This window comes from Bos javanicus, chromosome 15 (genome assembly GCF_032452875.1).
Source record: "Bos javanicus breed banteng chromosome 15, ARS-OSU_banteng_1.0, whole genome shotgun sequence".
Taxonomy (NCBI): domain Eukaryota; kingdom Metazoa; phylum Chordata; class Mammalia; order Artiodactyla; family Bovidae; genus Bos; species Bos javanicus.
This window is the reverse complement of record NC_083882.1, coordinates 29586465-29604150: the sequence shown is the minus strand read 5'-3', so window position 1 is coordinate 29604150 and position 17686 is coordinate 29586465. Positions and strand designations below refer to the sequence as shown.

General features: G+C 59.0%; 1 protein-coding gene across 6 annotated transcripts in view; it reads left to right on the top strand.

Annotated features, from left to right (window-relative positions):
• Positions 1-2601: 2601 nt before the first annotated feature.
• The window catches only part of BCL9L (BCL9 like), a 28177-nt gene continuing 13092 nt past the window's right edge, over positions 2602-17686 (top strand). For 2 of the 6 annotated variants that reach the window (XM_061440518.1, XM_061440513.1), the window contains exons 1-2: positions 2602-3160; positions 9319-9374. The gene's annotated coding sequence lies outside the window, so the exon portion shown is untranslated. Of the gene's footprint in view, positions 3161-4432; positions 4525-9318; positions 9382-17686 lie in introns of those variants that run through there. The other 4 variants (XM_061440519.1, XM_061440517.1, XM_061440514.1 and 1 more) reach the window with 3 other exon arrangements.

Below are 17686 nucleotides of genomic sequence, written 5' to 3'. Positions count from 1 at the left end.
CTAGGCTCTGAGATCTTTTATACCAGAGCTGAGCCTCTCTGGGCTTTAGTTTTCTTTTTGTTTAAGTGAGAATAATACCTACCTCATAGAGCTGTGATGATTCAATCCCTGACCCAGCTTGATCTTAGCATAGCAGATAATAGATACTTGTCAAAGTTTTGTTGATTGGCTCAAAGCAGGATCAAGAGATAATGTGTATGAAAATGCTTTGTAAATGTCAATGTTAGGCACCCACAGGGAATGTTATCTTCTCTCAGGGTTTCTCCCCCTTTTCTACCTGTGCCTCCCCAGACCTTGCTCAGCGCTCAACTCCAGGTACCATCAACCCATCAAGTGAGTATTTCAGTCAGTTCAGTACAGTTCACTCGCTCAGTCGTGTCCGACTCTTTGCGACCCCATGAATTGCAGCACACCAGGCCTCCCTGTCCATCACCAACTCCAGGAGTTCAGCCAAACTCATGTCCATCGAGTCGGTGATGCCATCCAGCCATCTCATCCTCTGTCGTCCCCTTCTCCTTCTGCCCCAATCCCTCCCAGCATCAGAGTCTTTTCCAATGAGTCAATTCTTCGCATGAGGTGGCCAAAGTACTGGAGTTTCAGCTTTAGCATCATTCCTTCCAAAGAAATCCCAGGGCTGATCTCCTTCAGAATGGCCTGGTTGGATCTCCTTGCAGTCCAAGGGACTCTCAAGAGTCTTCTCCAACACCACAGTTCAAAAGCATCAATTCTTCGGCGCTCAGCTTTCTTCACAGTCCAACTCTCACATCCATACATGACCACTGGCAAAACCATAGCTTTGACTAGACGGACCTTTGTTGGCAAAGTAATGTCTCTGCTTTTGAATATGCTATCTAGGTTGGTCATAACTTTCCTTCCAAGGAGTAAGCGTCTTTTAATTTCATGGCTGCAATCACCATCTACAGTGATTTTGGAGACCCCAAAAATAAAGTCTGACACTGTTTCCACTGTTTCCCCATCTATTTCCCATGAAGCGATGGGACCAGATGCCATGATCTTCGTTTTCTGAATGTTGAGCTTTAAGCCAACTTTTTCACTCTCCTCTTTCACTTTCACCAAGAGGCTTTTTAGTTCCTCTTCACTTTCTGCCATAAGGGTGGTGTCCCCCTGCATATCTGAGGTTATTGATATTTCTCCCGGCAATCTTGATTCCAGCTTGTGCTTCTTCCAGCCCAGCGCTTCTCATGATGTACTCTGCATAGAAGTTAAATAAGCAGGGTGACATACTCCTTTTCCTATTTGGAACCAGTCTGTTGTTCCATGTCCAGTTCTAACTGTTGCTTCCTGGCCTGCATATAGGTTTTTACTGGATCCCTATTATGAACCCAGTACTTGAGTGCTGTGGGTTTATGTAGAGGCATGGAAGGTATGGTCTGGGCCCTCAAGAATCTTTGGGGCAACGACATGCACACAGGAGAGTGAAGATAAAACATGCAAGTAGGTACTCAGCTGGATGACATAGATGTAATAGGTGGTCAAAAGAGTAGGAGGTCAAGAGCAGGGGAGAGCTCAGAGGAATCAAATCGCATGAGCAAAGGGGCTTGCTAGTGTCCTTCCTTCCTGAAGTGTCCATGCTTATTCCTTCTTGGTATTAATTCTGGGTGCTTGGGTACAGTGGGATCCAGGGAAAGTGCCCTGGGATAAAGAGACCCAAACTCTAGTCCTTGGCTTGCCACTTTCTATCAGTGTAACCCTGAGGAAGTCCTTAACTAATGCAAGCCTTGGTGTCCTCATCAGTGTGCGGGGGCCATAACATTTCTCACAGGTTTGTGGCAAACGTTGATATAACATATGTGAAATGCTTTTTTAAAGCCCTTTACTTCTTTTTCATTGGATCTATTCTCCTGTAAGGTCTTGGGTGTTTTTGCATAGCACTTTGGGATAGAATTCTTTTAGGAAAACAAAGGTTTCATTTTCACAAATACTTTATTAGTATCCACATTGCACTCTGCTGAGGATTGAGATGAAAAAATTCAGTCCTCATCCTCAAGGACCTCATGGTCTACTAGGAAAGAGCGATGAATAAAGTGAATAAAGAGATGTTCAGCGCATGATGAATGTGGGTGGGTACGATGAAGAGGGGACTTAGTGGAGTGTGTGTGTGTGTGTGTGTGTGTGTGTGCGCGCGCTGTGGGGTGGGGAGGTCTAGGCAACTCCCACTGCTTCCAATCAGTGTAGATAGGCAGGTAGGCTTGTCAAACCTCTCCCCAGCCTGAGATGTTGTTAGCACGTCTCCTGCCCAGTCCTTGGGAATGGTGTGGAGGGAGGGAGAGAAACCCCCACCCCGCCCCCCGGCCAACCAGCCTCCCGCTAGCCGGCCGGGCGCCTTACCGAGTCAGACCACTGGGAGGCTGGGGGAGCCGGGTTGGGCGAGGAGGCGAGCGAGATGGGGGAGCTCTTATTTTGACAGGGGCCTCTCCGGGCTCTGGTATGAAGGCAGAAGGAGGCAGCCAGAGAGCCCCGATGCTTATTCAGGCTGGGGAGCGGAGCCGAGTGGAGGGGCGCGCGAGGCTCCGGCAGCGCAGGGGAGCCCGGGGAGGCGGCGGCGAGCGGCGGAGCCAGTGGCCGGACATGCCCCGGACTCGGGGCCGCTGCACCACCGCCGCCGCCCGGAGCCAGCCGGCCGGACACCCGCACGCCTGGGTCCCCCGGCGCCGCGCCGCCCGGGGGCTGCGACCCGGACCCTCCGCGTCCGACCAACAATAAGCGCCCAGACAGACCCCTCCCCGCCCCGCGCCCGCCTTCCCCGCGGGCCTCGGGGAAAGTGAAAGGAGGAGGCGAAGGAAGGAAGGAAGGAAGGAAGGGAGGAGGAGCAGGAGCCGGAGCCGTGAGGTTGGGGCCGAGACCCCAGCCCCGAGCCCCGAGCCGGGCGGGTGCGCGCGCTCTCCCGCCGCTGCCCGGCACCCACGACCATGCTCCGCGGTTGGGAGGCAGGAACCCAGGCTCCCAGCGACCCCCGGATACCCACTCCCGGGCCGGGCTGGTATTGAGATCAAGGCGTCCAGGATCAAAAGATCACCACCTGCCCGCCTTCCTCCGCACCTCCAACTGGCGAGCAGGAGGACCCCAATCCACCCACCGACCCTGACCTGGTCATGGCGTCCAACTCCGGCCTGGCGTGAGGACCCCCGACCCGCGCGAGGTGAGGGGTGGGCTGGGACGGAGGGCGAAAAGTCATGCCAGGCCAGCTGAGGCGCGAGGAGGGAGATCCAGTTCGAACTGGGGAGGGGGGACACAGTTTGATTGTCTTTGGCCCTCTGGCACGCACCCTCAAGCTGTATAAGGGGTGGGAGACGCCCCCAGGGTTAGCGGAGGCTACTCTTGGGTCCCCAATCAGGTTGGCAGCCCCAGAGCACAGGGGGGAGGGCTTAGGGGCAGCCAGGGGACCCTGCCACCCTAGCGCAGAGAACAAGGCCGGCCTTGGGCCAGCTGGAGCAGCAACCCTGCCCTGGGGGCTTCTGGGAGTTGTAGTCCCCCTCTCAGGCTCGCCAACCCCTTGGGTCTCAGCCCCCAGCACTCCTCTCCTGGCTGATAGGAGCCTCCGGAAGGAGGTGCACTGGGATTGGAGATTGCTGGGGGTCCCCCTCTGCCCCCAAGCACTGTCTAGGAGCAGCAGGGGCTGTGACTAGAGAAGTCTCCCCAAGACTCAGTGGTGTGGGCTTGGTTGGGGGGTGGGGCAGTCATACAGTTCCTTGGAGGTGTCTCTGCACAGGCTCAGAGGAGATGGCCCCTGCCTTGGTCCCGAGAGCTCTTGGGAGAGTAACGTGAGGAAGAGAAGGGAGGCTTAGGGCTTCTTGCTTGGCTGGAGTATGCCCTGTCCCAGGGCTGTTGGAATTTGGTTTCAGGGGACACTGAGGTCCTCTTAGGAGCTGAGAGGGAGGGTGTCCCTGACGGTCAGGGAGTTTGGAGGGTGTCTCTCTGGAGCAGGGAAGCCAGGATCAGCTTCTATCTGTCTGTCCAGCTTCCTTCCTTCCGGGTTTTTCTGACACCCCCTCCTCCCTCCTCCTTCTGTCTGTCTGCTGCTTGGGGTGCGGGTCTGTGTCTGTGTCTGGGGGGCCTCTGCTGCATGGAGGAAAAGTGTTATTCTGGGAGAGGTGAGCGGGGCATGTGATTGGGCCCTGGGAAAGGGGCTTGGAGGCCCCCTTGATCTTTGGCCTTGGTTTCCTGTTTTACCTAGGAAAGCTGTCTTCACACAGTGTCTGCTGTAACCCTGCTGATGTCTCTGGAGGAGGGCAGCTCTCTGAATAAGACCTGCAGGGTGGGTGGGCTTCCGCTTCCCTTGCTCTCCCCCGGCCTCAGCCTCTCCAAGGATCAGCCACTTCTTCTGGGCTGGGGCTGCCTGGCTTGTCTGCTGCCCCCCAGCACTGGCTTGGCTGCCTTCTCTAGGTCAGGACCGTGATTTCATGGCCCCAGGGGAAGAGCATGTTCAGGCCCTGTCTTTCTGGTATCAGCTCTGAGGCGCCTGCTGCTAGAAGCCTCAGGACAGGATGAGAATGGGAGAGAAAGGTAAGGAGCAGGGAGGTCTGGTATCAGGACGGAAGGTGCTGCCCTCCCTCAGCTGATCAGGCTCCTTGGCCTTAGAGCACCAGGCCTGGAAGATCAGCCTTCTGGCCACTTCCCTCTGGAGGTTCTCTGCTAACCTGTGTTGCTCCAGATTGGGGTGGGGCAAGGGCTAATGTTGGGGAGCACTCTCTACTGAAGGAGAGAATATATATAGTCTTGGATCCAGAGTAACCCCTGTGTTTGGGCTAGCAGGGCCCTCACGCTGGACACGGCTTCTGGAGGGCCATATGGAGACTCACAGTGAGTCTTCAGGTACTGAGGTTGAGGGTCCAGGTGGGAAGAGATGACAGAGTCCCGGAGAGGGACTAGTGTTTGTGATCACAACAGTGATGATGTGGGACCTAGTGAACTTGGCTTTTTGAGTCTGTGTTGGGCACTCATGCTTTCTTTGGATAGTTTCTGCCTCCCAGTTTCTGGGTACGTGAATTAAACAGGAGCCCTGGGCTGGGGACTCAACTTCCATGAACAGGCAGGGCAATAGCCTTCTGGGCACAGGCCTAGTGGGTGGCAGTGTCGACTCAGCAAGGCTGGAATGCCTGGCACCTGCTTTAGATTAAAGGAGATGCCTGCAAAGGGGGCTGCCTGCCTGCAGGGGGAGGGGCTGGGATGGAGCTCTGTGGAGCCCAGGAGTTGGGTGGAAGGAAAGGACCAGGGTTGCAGGCAGCTCTGGCAGGAGTGGAGGGAGCCACCCAGAACAGCAGCCCCACCTCCAGGGAGTCCAAGGCGGGAACTGGGGGCCCTCCACACGGCCTCTGGCGCCACAGGCTGCCACTCTGTCCCAGCGCCCTGGGGGGGCAGCTGCGGGGAGCCAGGGTGTCTGGGTGTCCAGTCTGCTCAGGACTGGAAGAGGCTTCCAAGGAGGTGGGGTGTGCTTTGGGGTTCTCCTTGGCCTGATGCCACGTTGACTCTTCTAGGGGCTCCTGGGTTGCTGGTAGTGAGGCACCCCAAGAGCCTGGGCACCCAGGGGTGCCGGAAAACAGCACCCTTTCCCAGTGCCGGGAGCCCTGGGCTCTGCTAGGTTGCCGACTTGTGGGGGAGGGGGCAGAGGGGATGACACCGTGGGAAAGTGGGCAGCCGTGGGAGCCAAGCCGGTACAGGCTGGGTGCCGCGGGCAGGGAGCCTCTGCCAGGCCTGCTGTCCCCGGGGTGGGGCTGGTTGTTCCAGGGACTGGCTCAACCTGTTGAGCGCCTGGCTGCTCTAACCTGGCATCTGTGTCCCTGCCTGCCCACCTGCAGCCACACTGTGGGGGCTGCCCCCGAGGATCTGGGGCCAGAAGGCTCTGACAGGCCAAAGGGCCAGTCAAGGCTCCTCCAGAGGCTCTTCCAGGGTGTGCCGAGTTTCCCCAGGTCCTACTCTCTAACTCTTAGAGCCGGGGCTGAAGCCAGTTGGAGGGCCAGGTAGCCAGAGGCTAGGAGCAAAGGGGCTAGGTGAAGAAAGCCACAGTGCTGGATCCGCTGCTGGTCACTCAGGCCGCCCTGAAGGCAGCCTGGAGTTACCGCCTGGAATTTCCTCCGCTGGGTGCCAGGGCTGGGCCTCCAGAGTCCCACCCCCAGCCTGGCCTGACCTCCCCTCCTTGGGAGAGACTTTCCCTGGGGGTTGGGGGAGGGGCTGTAAGGACATTCTGGTGCCCTGGGAGGAGAGGGGTGACTTCCTGGGTGTGGGGGTCTGTAGTACTGTGTCAGCCACCTAAGTAAGGGCTGGCCCTCCCCATGGAGAGGAGGAAGCTCCGGGTTCCCTGGGAGATGTCCCCCATCCTGACCTGAGTGTGTGTGTGGGGGGGGGGCCTGGGTCCCAGGGAGGGTCCCTGACCCGCTGCAGGCCCTTGCTGTCCTCCCACACTCTCTGCCCCGTAGCTTGAGGCCTGCCTCGGGGCTCTGCTAGCCAGCAGCCAAGGGGAACCAGCTGCCACTCTGCGGGGGAGAAGGTGGCCACCACCGCCCCCAGGTAGGGGGAGGGGCCAGGCAGTCTCCCCTGCCCGCCTTCCAACTTCTCTAGTCCGCGGCTGGAGCAGAGGCCTCCCCTCCTCCGCCTCCTTTCCGCCCCGGGCCCTCCCTGCTGGGCCCTGGCCACCTGCCCCTCCTAACCTTGGTGTCCCCAGGGGCCGGGATGCCCTCTGTCCAAGTCCCTCCTCCCACAGGCTGGTGGCCCTGTGCTGGCCTGTCTTCCCCTCCCCCCACCCCCAGCCTCAACTGAGAATGGCCCTGAATCCAGCATTTCCAGCATTTCGAAACCAGGATTGTTTTGAAATCCCTGAGCACTTCTCCACCCTCCTCTGACTCCCCTCCTCCCCACTAGCCCAGAATTTAGTGCTCTAATCTGGCTTCATGCTGTGCATTGCCTGGGTGTGTGTGTGAGAGAGAGAGAGAAAGAGAGTTTGTGCTAGCACATGGCCATGTGCATACTACTCAGTGTCTCTGTGTGTGCATAGTATATTCCAATGTGGGTCTACCTTCTGTCAGCAGTTCTGTGACCGGCCGACGTCATTTGTGTTTCCTGGGCCCCCTTGGGCTTTCTCTATGAGTGTGGGCACTTCTGTGGGTCTGAGGGAGTCAGTTTTGGAGAGTTTGTGTTATTTTAAAGAGGTATCTTGGATGTGTGTGTTTGGGGGTTGTGTCCGTTTCTCTCTCAAGTACACGTGTCAGAGTATCTGAGAAGTGTGTGTGCCCGGGGTTGTGTCTTTGATGCATGTGTGTGTGCACACGCGCACACTCTGTGCGCTCTGTTCCCGCCTCTTTCCTCCTCCCTTGGAACACGTCTGGGGGTGTAGCCACAGGTCTCCCGATGGCTCCCTGGGACATGAAGTCCTCTGTCCTTTGAAAGGGAGGTTTCCTGGAGGAAGGCCAAGGCTTCTGGCAGTTCTGTGGTCCTTGGAGAGAAAGTGCGCAGTGGGGAGACTTTGGGATAAACTGTCCCCGGGGCTGGACTCTCCTCCTCTGCCGTCCCCAGACACCCGGCATCTCAAGGGGTCTGATGCTCCCAGTCCATCCTCTTCTTGTCCTGGTGCTGTCGTAGGGGCTGTGACAGGGAGGCCCAGTGCTCTTCAGAAAGGCATGGGGGAAGGGACTTAACCCCCGCCCCTGGGGTGGCTTGCTTCATTGGAGACAAGAAACAGCCAGCCTCACCAGACCTGGGAGCTTTCAGAAAAGTTGACTTAGCTAGTTAGGGGCAGACAAAACAAGACACTCATGTTTCCAGCCTGAGCAGAAGACAGAGGGGCCTGGTCTCTTGGGGGGTTATACCACCCCAAAAATATGAAACATTGGCTGTGGGGCCAGCTGCCATTGTAGCCTTGACCCTGAGAAGTCCTTGTTCTACAGTCCTTTATCGTGTTCTACAGGATGAGGGGTTGTTAGGGGGAGCTTTCTTTCCTTCCTTCTTTTTTTTTTTTTTGCCAAAGCTAAAATTGTGATGGTCATGTCTGCATGGGACACAGGCACTTGGAATCCTGATGCCTCGCTATGACTCAGTTTCCCATCCTGGGACCTCAGGCTATAATTGACGACTTTCTTCTAGAACCACTTGTAGCAAGTCAGTGAAGAAGAAGGGGGCTGGGGCAGGGGCTGGTTGTCGGAGTCTAGGGCCTAAGGAGACAGCAGCAGAGGTGGGCAGAGAGAGAAGCTGTCTCCTTCTAACCCCCCTTCCCATGGCCTCTGGTCCCAGGACCTGGCGGGAGGAGGGGAGGGGTAAAGGCACAGGTTGGTACAGTGCTCAGTGACCCAGCAGGGGGAGGGCCTTGGCAAGGAATCTTCAGTTTGTTTCTCAATCTCTGTCTCTGAGACCTGCGCATGCACGTCACTGCAGACACTTTCAGGAGATGAGCCCAGAAAAGTCACCCAGGTGATGGTAGGACAGGGTGGTACCAGATGGAGACAGGTGGTACCATGTTCTGGCAGGCATGTTATGCTTGCCCCCTAGAATGGGCAGTTGGGCCCAGCACGAGGTTCCCTCCCCAGTTCCCCTGTCCTGGGCCTGGGCACACCACAGGCTGGAGAGGGTTAAGTCTGGTTGGCAGGGACAGTGCCCCCCCCCCCCCCCCAGTGCAGTGAGAGAGAGAGGGAGGGGTAGTTAGCAGCTTGCTCTAGTTGGCTTCTTTCCCAGAATTCTTCGGAAAAGAACTCCCCTTTGACCCCCAGTACAAACTGAGCCGAGCCACCAGCCTCCCTCCCGCCTGCCTGCCTGTGGGAGCTTCACCCGGCCCCCTCCTACTGAATTGCTATGCCCGATTCTCTCCCTCCAGGCCCTCCCAGCTAGGCCCAGTCCCCAGGACTTGAGTCTTCCGGAGACAAGGGAGACCACACAGGGACAGAGGACCCACACCATTCTTTTCCCTGACACAGGATAACCCCGGGGTGGTGGGTGCTGGAAGCTGGGGTCCTCAGGCCTCTCATCCATCCCTCTACCCGAGTCCTCAGGCCAGGACGTAGGAGTCCTGCCCACCCCACCCCCGACCCTGGGGCTGAGCCCTAAGGCATCTCCAGGGCCTTCTCCTTTCCTGCTTCCAGGGGAGGGAGGGGGAGCCGTGCGGTGGGGCGGCTGGGTCAGGCCTGGCTCCCGGCCAATCCACAGAAGTCGTGGAGGGGGGGTGGTGTCCGAGTAGCTCAGGGACTTCCTGGAGCTACAAGCCTGTCTGTGTACATGCTTAGTGGTGTGCGTGCTGGGGGTGGGGCTGGGGTTCTGGGAGGAGCAGGGGTAGAGATTGCTGGCCCGGGGCTTCGAGCTGTGACCCTCTCTCCACAGGGAGCCCCAGCCCCGACCGCACCCTTGAGCCCGAGCCCGACACGCGTTATCCCGAGGTGAGAGGTCCGTGTGCTTGTGTGTTCTCACACCCTCTGCGCTCAGCTCTGCCTGCCTCTGCCGGAGCCTCCTGCTTGGCTTTTTGTCTTGGGCGCCCTCCTCCTGGCTCTCTGCCCCTACTTCTCCTTTCATTCTCCTCCCCCAGAGGAGGGGGTGCTGACAGCTTACAACCTGGGACCCAGTGGGGACGGGGGCGGGGCCCCGGCAGGAAGGGTTAAAGCGCCGACCGCAGCTCCAGTGAAAGTCCCAGCCGGGGTGGGCGGTGGGGAGCCCCAGCCCAGTCACCCCTGGAGGGCAAGGTATGGTTTCTTTCCTGGTCATCCCAAGCGCCTGCTACCCTCTGCCTGCTGGCTTTGGCCTCAGCTGGCTGAGTCAAAGCCAGGGTGGCCACCAGCCACGGTAATGTGGTTTCTGTCCTGACCCCTAGACACACACGCGCGCACGCGCACGCATGCACGCACGCAGGCACACGCACACTTTCTCCCTACTGCCACCCCACCCCCTCCTTGCCCCCTCCCTCCCTCCCTCCCTCCCCTCCTTCCCTCCCTCCCCTCCTTCCTTACTTAGCAACAACTCCCTGAATTCACAACAAACACGCCTGTAGAATCCCAGACTGGGGAAAGCTGGAGAAAGTACAGGACTGGGAGGAGGCACTTCTAGACTGTCCTCAGGAGGGGAGGGCTTCGAATCCCCCCACCCTCCCTGTTGGAGGCAACCACCCGCCAGGGACTGGGAGGAAAGTGGTCCTGCTTCCAATCAGGCAATGAAAACACTTGGGGGCAGCGGCCAGGTGTGGCCGAGAGGGTGGGGGGCAGGGCTGAGACTCCACCCATCACTAGTGGAGTCCCACTTGACCTTTGACCCCACCTGCAAAGTGGGAGGGGCCACAGACTCCTCCTGCCTCTGAGCCTCTCAGCAGGGGCCTGTGCTATTGTCATGGTAACTTGCTGGGCTCCCTCCCCAGACTCTTAGGGACCAGGATGGGTGACGGGTGACGGGTTGGGGGTGGGCGGGGCTGGGGTGGCCCAAGAACTTTACTCTCAGAGCCCCAGCGGGCCAGGCACCTGTGTTGAGGGGGCGGGGAGTTGTGGCCTCTCTTTGATCTTGTCCCTGGGTAGGAACTGTGGCCTCTGGCTAGGACCTGGTGCGCATCAGGTTTGGAGGGAGTCTGGAATGAGGGAGTGAGGCACCATTCTTTCGTCAGAGCACAGAGGGCTGCTGCCAGGGCGAACTTGTATTGTGAAATGGTTAAGAGCAAATGGCTGGAGTATCTGGGTGCAAATCCTGACTCTTCTAAGTTTGGACTATCTGCCTTAGGCAGTTATTCAGTGTCCCTGTGCCTCGGTTTTCTTATCTGTAAAGTGGGGATAAGAGACTTTTCTTGTAGAGTACTAAATTAGAGAATTAAATTAGATAATGCCTGTGATTAGCAGCTTGATGTTACAGGGTAAATGCTCAATAAATAGTAGAGATTTTCCTAATTATTATTAGTCATAGGAACTCCTGATCCTCCCAGAGGCTTTAGCAAGGGAGATGGGGGTGGGGAAGAAACAGCCTTTCCAGTGCTTGAGACTCCTAGATTATAATACCCTTCCAGACCCACCTTCTTGCTGCCTCAGTTTCCCCACTGCTGGTGCTGGCAGGCATCATGATTGCAAGCTTGGGAAATAGCTGTGGGCCTACAGAAGGGTCTGAGGGCTTAGGGCCTGCCTGCCTCCCCATCGCCCAGCACTTCTCAGGGCTGAACCCCTCCTCCTGCAGGCTATTAGCTCAGATCAGCTTCAACACCCCTCCCACCATCCCATCTCCTGCTGCTCTGTTCCTTTACCAGGCTGAACAGCCATTAAGACACTCTGTCCTTCAGTGGCTTAAATGGCTGCCTCCTCTCTTTCCTGGCCTAAGGGGTCTGGGATCTTCCTTAGGGAGAAGAGTAGCAGGGAGGAGCTGTGACATGGATGGCAGCTGTCAGGCCTGCCTTGGGGCCCAGGGTCTACTGGATTCCCTGTACCCTGCCTGGGCATTTTCCCTGAATGTGGCAGGGCAATGCCAAGGTCTGTGATATGTGTAGAAGCCCAGACAGGCAGGCCCAGCACCTGCCGCACACAGATGGGCAGGAAGTCCATCCTGAAGCCCAGAGGAGGGCTGGGGTCATATCGGCATCCAGAGGACACCCCCGGAACCCTTTCCTCTGCTGCATGGGTACATGTGGGCAGGGCTGAGAAACGTTCTGTTTCGACCCTGTGTGCCCTGGGGCAGGTCAGGGGAGAATGCTGAGTGACTCTGGGTGAGCAATGCTCCCAAAGGCCCTGGGATGACAGCAGGATCATTGACGGGCTAAGGCTTGGGAACTTCTGGGTGAGGATCCCAGGACAGGGTAGCGGGCATGCCGGCCAGGAGGGAAACTCTGCAGACACTTGGTTTGGTCTTCTCAAGAGTAAAAGTGATCAGATGTGGCAGAGTGCCTGGGATTCCAGGACTCCTGGGGACCTGCTCTGGCCTGGTACTAAGGGGGTTGGGCTGGAGCCCCTGGCTCTACTCACCACTTCTTTCTGGGAACAGAGGGATCTCCTCCCTTCCATGGGCCTGGGAGTGAGGCATCAGTGTTGGCCTGAGCCATGCCTGACTGCTGGGCCGGCCATGCTGCCTTTGCCCAGCCCCTGGGGCCTGTTCCTTGGGCAGGCTGGGGCTATTTTTGGGATCGGGCTGGGGCTCTGGGGCTGGTTTCAGATGTTCCAATGTGAACAGGAGAAAATGGGAACAGATGGCTGGAGGGTTCCAATCAGGGGGTCCTGCTGGGAGCAGGTTATTTTTAGGGCCTTGTTAACCCTTTGGGGGCTATGGAGCCACCCCAAGAGGGACAGCCCTCTCTAGCTGAGAAGAGGATAGGTCTTCTCTCTGGACCTCTACTTTCAGAACTGTGTGTCCCAGTTGCTCTTCTTACCTTCTCAGACCCTCCACTCTTTAAAGAGGCCCATGGCAAGAAAGTAGGCTCCTGCTTCCTCCCAGCCTAGACCCTGCAGGGAGACTGCCAAGGGGTGGGGGTGGCTGGTGGAGGGGATGTGGCCACTGTTGAAAGGAAACTCCCCTTTGCTTTTCTCCTGCTGTCTCCTGAGACAGCCCTATGGCTAAGAGAGTGGATAACTGCTCTCTGGATTCATGCTCTGGGTTTGAATGTTGATAAACCCAGTGAGGCCCAGAGGAGTCCTCGCCGGGGGACCTGACCTCTGTGAGGACAGAGGAGGAGCCAAGTTTTTATACTTGATACCACTGAGATGATGCCTGTGGGCCCAATGTCTTGAAAGTCACTCAGTCATATCCGACTTTTTGTGACCCTATCAACTATAGCCTGCCAGGCTCCTCTGTTCACGGAGTTCTCCAGGCAAGAATACCGGAGTGGGTAATCATTCCCTTCTGCAGGGGATCATCCTAACCCAAGGATCGAACCCAGGTCTCCTGCACTGCAGCCAGATCCTTTATCGAATGAGCTATTAAGAGCAAATCTCTCGACCGTGCCCATCTTTACCAAATGCCCATGGATTTGGGTGCCACGTAGGAGATAAATAAGGGGGCATCATGGCCCAAGGTGGTTTGTTGAGGGCTATGTCACAGGCATTCTGTTGGCTAGTTTCGCTATTAGCATCTCACTTGATATACTGAGCCTCATTTTGCAGATGAGGAAACTGAGGCTCTAAGGGCTGAAGGGACGGATAAAGTCCTCTCATTCAGAGGGGGTGGGATGTGATTGGCAACCTTGTCAGCCTGACTACAAGCCCACTGCTCATTCCACTGCATCACTCATACTGCCTGCTGTGTCCTGGCCCCAGAGGGCAGCTAGGCTGCCAGGGCTGGGCCTCCTCCGGGAGCTGAGCATAGGAACTGAGGCCTGGGGGCAGGGGACCCTGCCTGTCACCACTCTCACAATCCCCTAAGCCCTTCTGGCCTGAGGGTGCCAGGACTGACACCAGAAACCCCATTTGGCCTTCCTGTCTTCCCTGCAGGAGGATCACAGGCATACATCCTGTCTCGTCAGCCCCCACCCCCACCCCGTCCTGGTCCACATGCCCCTGCTTCCTGTAGGGTCATGGCAGTCTGGATGGCAACGTGGGCAGAGCTGGAGGGCTCTCCAGGTGCTGCCGGTGCCAGGAGTCTGGGCCCGGCCGGCGAGGTGAGGGCTGGGAGGATGTCTGTCGCTGGCAGCACCTGGGGAGAGAGCCGGCGGGCAGGCGGGCTCTGGGTGAGGTCCCGCCCCTGGTGCGCTGCCTGTGCCAGCAGCCTGCCCGCACTCCGCAACTCCCACAATGGCCCCATTGTTCCCAGCCGCCAGGCAGTTTGGAGGAGGTTCCTGGGCCACCCCTAACCACCCCCCCAAAAAAGGGTCCGATTAACCCCTTGGAGGATAGAGGCCAGGTGAGGGTCCCCAAGGAGCTACCCTGTCCATTCCTCTCTTCTGGGGATCCGGGCTGGGGATGCCACCTCCTACCACGTGTCCGCAGCAACAGGGCACCTGGAGAGCCCGGGGTCCCCCACAGGGGAGGGAGTAGCCCCTAGACCCTCTCCCACCCCCATGGTGGTGCAGGTGCCAGGGGGCAGGAAGTGCCAGAGGGGTGGCAGGCGGAGACCAGATATATTTGGGCTGGTGGGGCTAATTCCAGCCACCACCTCCTGCCCTACTGGCTCCTGAGCGCCTTTCCTTCCTGTGAAACCAGAGCTGGGTTGGGCCTAGCTCAGGATTTCGGTGGATTTAAAGAGGCAGCACCCTCCCTGGCAGCCCGGCTTCCTCTCCCCCTCCCCAGGTGGGGTCTGGGGCCGAGAGAAGGCTGGAGAGCCTCTGCCCCTCCCTTGCCCCGGGCTAACCCCTGGCCCTTGCCCCCGCTGGGGTACCAGGCTTTTGGCACTCCTTTCTCCCAGAGCTTTGAGCGGGTGGGGTGGGCGGGGGTGGGCTGTGGTTTCCTGTGTTGGCTGTTTGTGCCTGGCCCAGAGTGCCCGCCGCCTGCCTGGGCTTCCTGCCCTGTCTTGTTTCCTTGTGCCCCCCACCTCCTCCCCCGCCTCCCCCCTGGGGGAGGGAGCAGCCAGGGATTGGGCAGTAGCCTTTGGGGGCACCCCATGCCAGGCTATGACTGCTTCTTGAGGCCTGGCCACAGGGGCCCTGGCTACCAGAACCAAGTGAGGCGACCTCCAGCTTGTCTAGGCAATGCTACTTAGCCTGATGGTCCCCACAAGGGCAGAATCCACCCCTCACCCCTGAAGCACCCTTCAAAGACCCCAGACTGGAGGGTCTGGGGCCAGGAATTTCCATGTCCCAGAAGGGCTGGGGTTGCCAGACATCACCCTGGGGCTGCAGGTGGGGTGGGGCTGGAAACTCCCAGACAAAAATGGTTGATTTGCATGGTCTCCTTTGGCAGGAGGTGGGGGGAAGTGGGGAGAGCTGCTAGGAACCAGGGTGAGGGGAAGGCCCCCCAACCCTGGAAGTCCCCACACAGAGGGTCCCCAGCAACACCTTGGTTCTTGAGCATATTTCCTGCTGGGTGAGGAATCCTTGACCTCCCCACCCCGCTGAGTCACCACCTCAGGAAGAGGAAGTGACCTGAGTGATACAGGAGAGCTTCTAGGGACCCTGGAGAAAGGGGACTCAGGACCTCGTTGTCTTGGGGGCTGCCTCTCCCTAGGTCAGTGGCGGAGGATCCCACGCCTAATACTCCCGGCAGGTCTCTATTCTTTCCAGCCACACAGGGTTCCTAGCTGCCCATTTCCTCTCTAGGGGTGTCTGTCCACTGTCTATGGAAGCATGGACCCTCCAAGCAGTGTTTTCAGTGCCTCTTTGTGGTGGTTTTGAGCTGGGCTTTCAGACCGGTGTGCTGGTAGGCAAATCAAGCTGAGGCTCCCAAGTTGGGAGCCACTGAACAGAGGCAAGTGTGCTATATGTGGCAGTTCTGTGCTGAGCAGGGAGCTGGCCTGTCCCACCTGGAGGCCCTGGGCATCCATCAAAGCCTTCCTGATCTCCCTCCCCCAGCTGAGGTCAGGTCCACTTTGACCCTTAGGTCACTGCTTCTTACCCTCCCCACCCCCCCACCCCCCCCGCCCCCACCTGCCCCCCAACCTTGCACCAGGAGGGCAAGATCTCAGGCAGGCTTTGTTTCAGCAGCCTCCTGGGCTCCATTCTCATGGGTCTGCTCCGGGCCCTTCACTCAGGTGACTGGTACCTGCTCCCTGTTTGTGAGCATGTCACTGCTCCCCACCCCACCCCATCCCCTAAGAGGAGTCCAGGTCTGTGTTTGCAGAGCTGCATCCCTTTCACCCGTCTCAGGGGGCTCCTGGCCTGGTGCCAAAAAGCCCCCCTCACTTTGTTTGTTCGTTCCTGCCTCCATCCCCAGGGCTTTCCAGGTCTCTTCCGGGGACTCTAAATATATAGAGAAGGAGGGTCTCTGTGATCTGGCGAGGGTTGCTGAGGGGCAAAAGGGGGAGGTGTGAGATGGGAAAGTCCTGACTCATCTGTACTTGACTCAGCTCGTCCTGCTGGGTGGGAGCGAGGGGGTGGAGTTCTAGAGGGGAGGGCGACTGGAAGATTCTTCTGGAGAGGAGCATTGGCCCCACTAGGTACCCTGGACACGATGAATTTTCTAACAGCCCCTTCCCAAGTTACTAAATGCCCCAATATTTGAAGCTGTAAACAGAGGAAAGTGGGTAGCCTTTGCCCTGCTGGAAGCCCATCTGTCTGATGCAGGCACAAAGTGTCATGACTGGAGGGGAGGACACTGCGGTGTAGGGGAAACACCGGGGAATAGGGTCTTGGTAGGCCCCTGTAATGGTCATGCGACCCATGGGCCTCTGACTTCCTTCTCCCAGATCTCAGTTTCCTCATTGTGAAATGGTGATAGAAATACTGCCGTCGCAGGTGGTTGGTAGTTTTGAGGATCAGCGAGGTGGGGAAAGGGGAAGCCTGGGACACTTGTCAGTCATGGGCCTGCCCCTAAGCCCAGGTGCCCTCCGGCTCTTCCCACCTCACCTCTTCCCCGGCGTGATGCAAGCCTGGGGACTGGCCGCTGGCTGAGGAATCTTCTGCTGAGAAGGCCAATGTGCCTGGGGTTAAGTTAGGGTAAGACTCCCACAGGGTCCCTGGTGTGGCCCCCTCCCCGCCCCCCAGGCCCCAGGCCGGCCTGCAGCAGCCCGCCAGGGAATGTGCCCCGGTGTCTGGCTGGGCCTGTCACCAGGACGGAGCTCCCGGCCCAAGGCTCCTCCCCTCCCCCACTCCTTCCTGGGATCTGCGGGAGGGGCGAGGGGACAGGACCGGGGGCAGTCGGGTGAGGCTTCCGTGTTTGTATAAGTCTGTTGGTTGGTGTATCTCTGGCCCCGTGTGTGTTTCTTTGTCACTACCGGGCTCAGCTCTCAATGGCTCCCTTGTTGTCGAGCCTCAGTCTTTTCATCTGTTCAATGAGTCGACGCGCCCCTTCTCTGCCTCTGGCCGCCTCTGGAAACGTGCGCCCCCGGCTATTTCTGCGCTCCTGCTTCGGCCAGCGCCTCCCTAGCGGTCCCGCACACCTCCGCGGGCCAGCGTTTGAGCGCGCCTCTAGTTTCCTGGGCTCCGTGCGTGTCTTTGTCTCCCCGTCCACGTGTGCGCTGCGAGTGTGTGTGTGTGTGTGTGAATCCAGAGTTCGGGTGCTGGTGGGTCCCCGGGGCTCCTGCCTGGCGGCGTCCGGCGCAGAGCTGAACCTGGGCTCCGCCGTGGCGCGCGCCCGGCCCCTCGCCGCACTTGGCCGTGGGTCTGTCGGGGAGGCGCGTGCTGGGCCGGGAGAGGCACGCTGCAGCCCTGCCCGTGGCCCGCTCCCCGGCTCGCTGGCTCTGTCGCTCGCTCGCTCTGCCTCTGCACTCGGGCTCTGCCGGAGGGGGCGGGGTGGGGTGCCGGGGCGGGGGGAGGGGAGGCTCCTGCATTCTTGCGGTCGGGGAGGAATCTGAGCCAGCGTTACTGGTCTCCAGAAGAGCCCAGCTGCAGCCCCGAGGCCCCGCCAGGCCTCTCGCTGCCCGCCCGGGCCTGCTGGGATGGGCACAGGCTAGGCCTCGAGCTGGAGGCGGGGCATCGCCCCCACCCCCGGCCCCCTTCCCGCCCTGGCGCCCGGGGGCAGGGCGCAGCACTGGGGCGGGTCGCCAGGGGTTCCCCCGCCCCCCTCCCCCGGGTGAGGGGCGTGCCTGGGGGGGCGGGAGCCCCCCCCACCCCCGGCCTCCGGGGCCTGACAGACCTCTCAGCCGCCCCACGCGGGCACCTTGGCAACCTATCTTTTTAGTGAATTCTGCCCCTGCGGCCCCGGGGGGCCTTGCT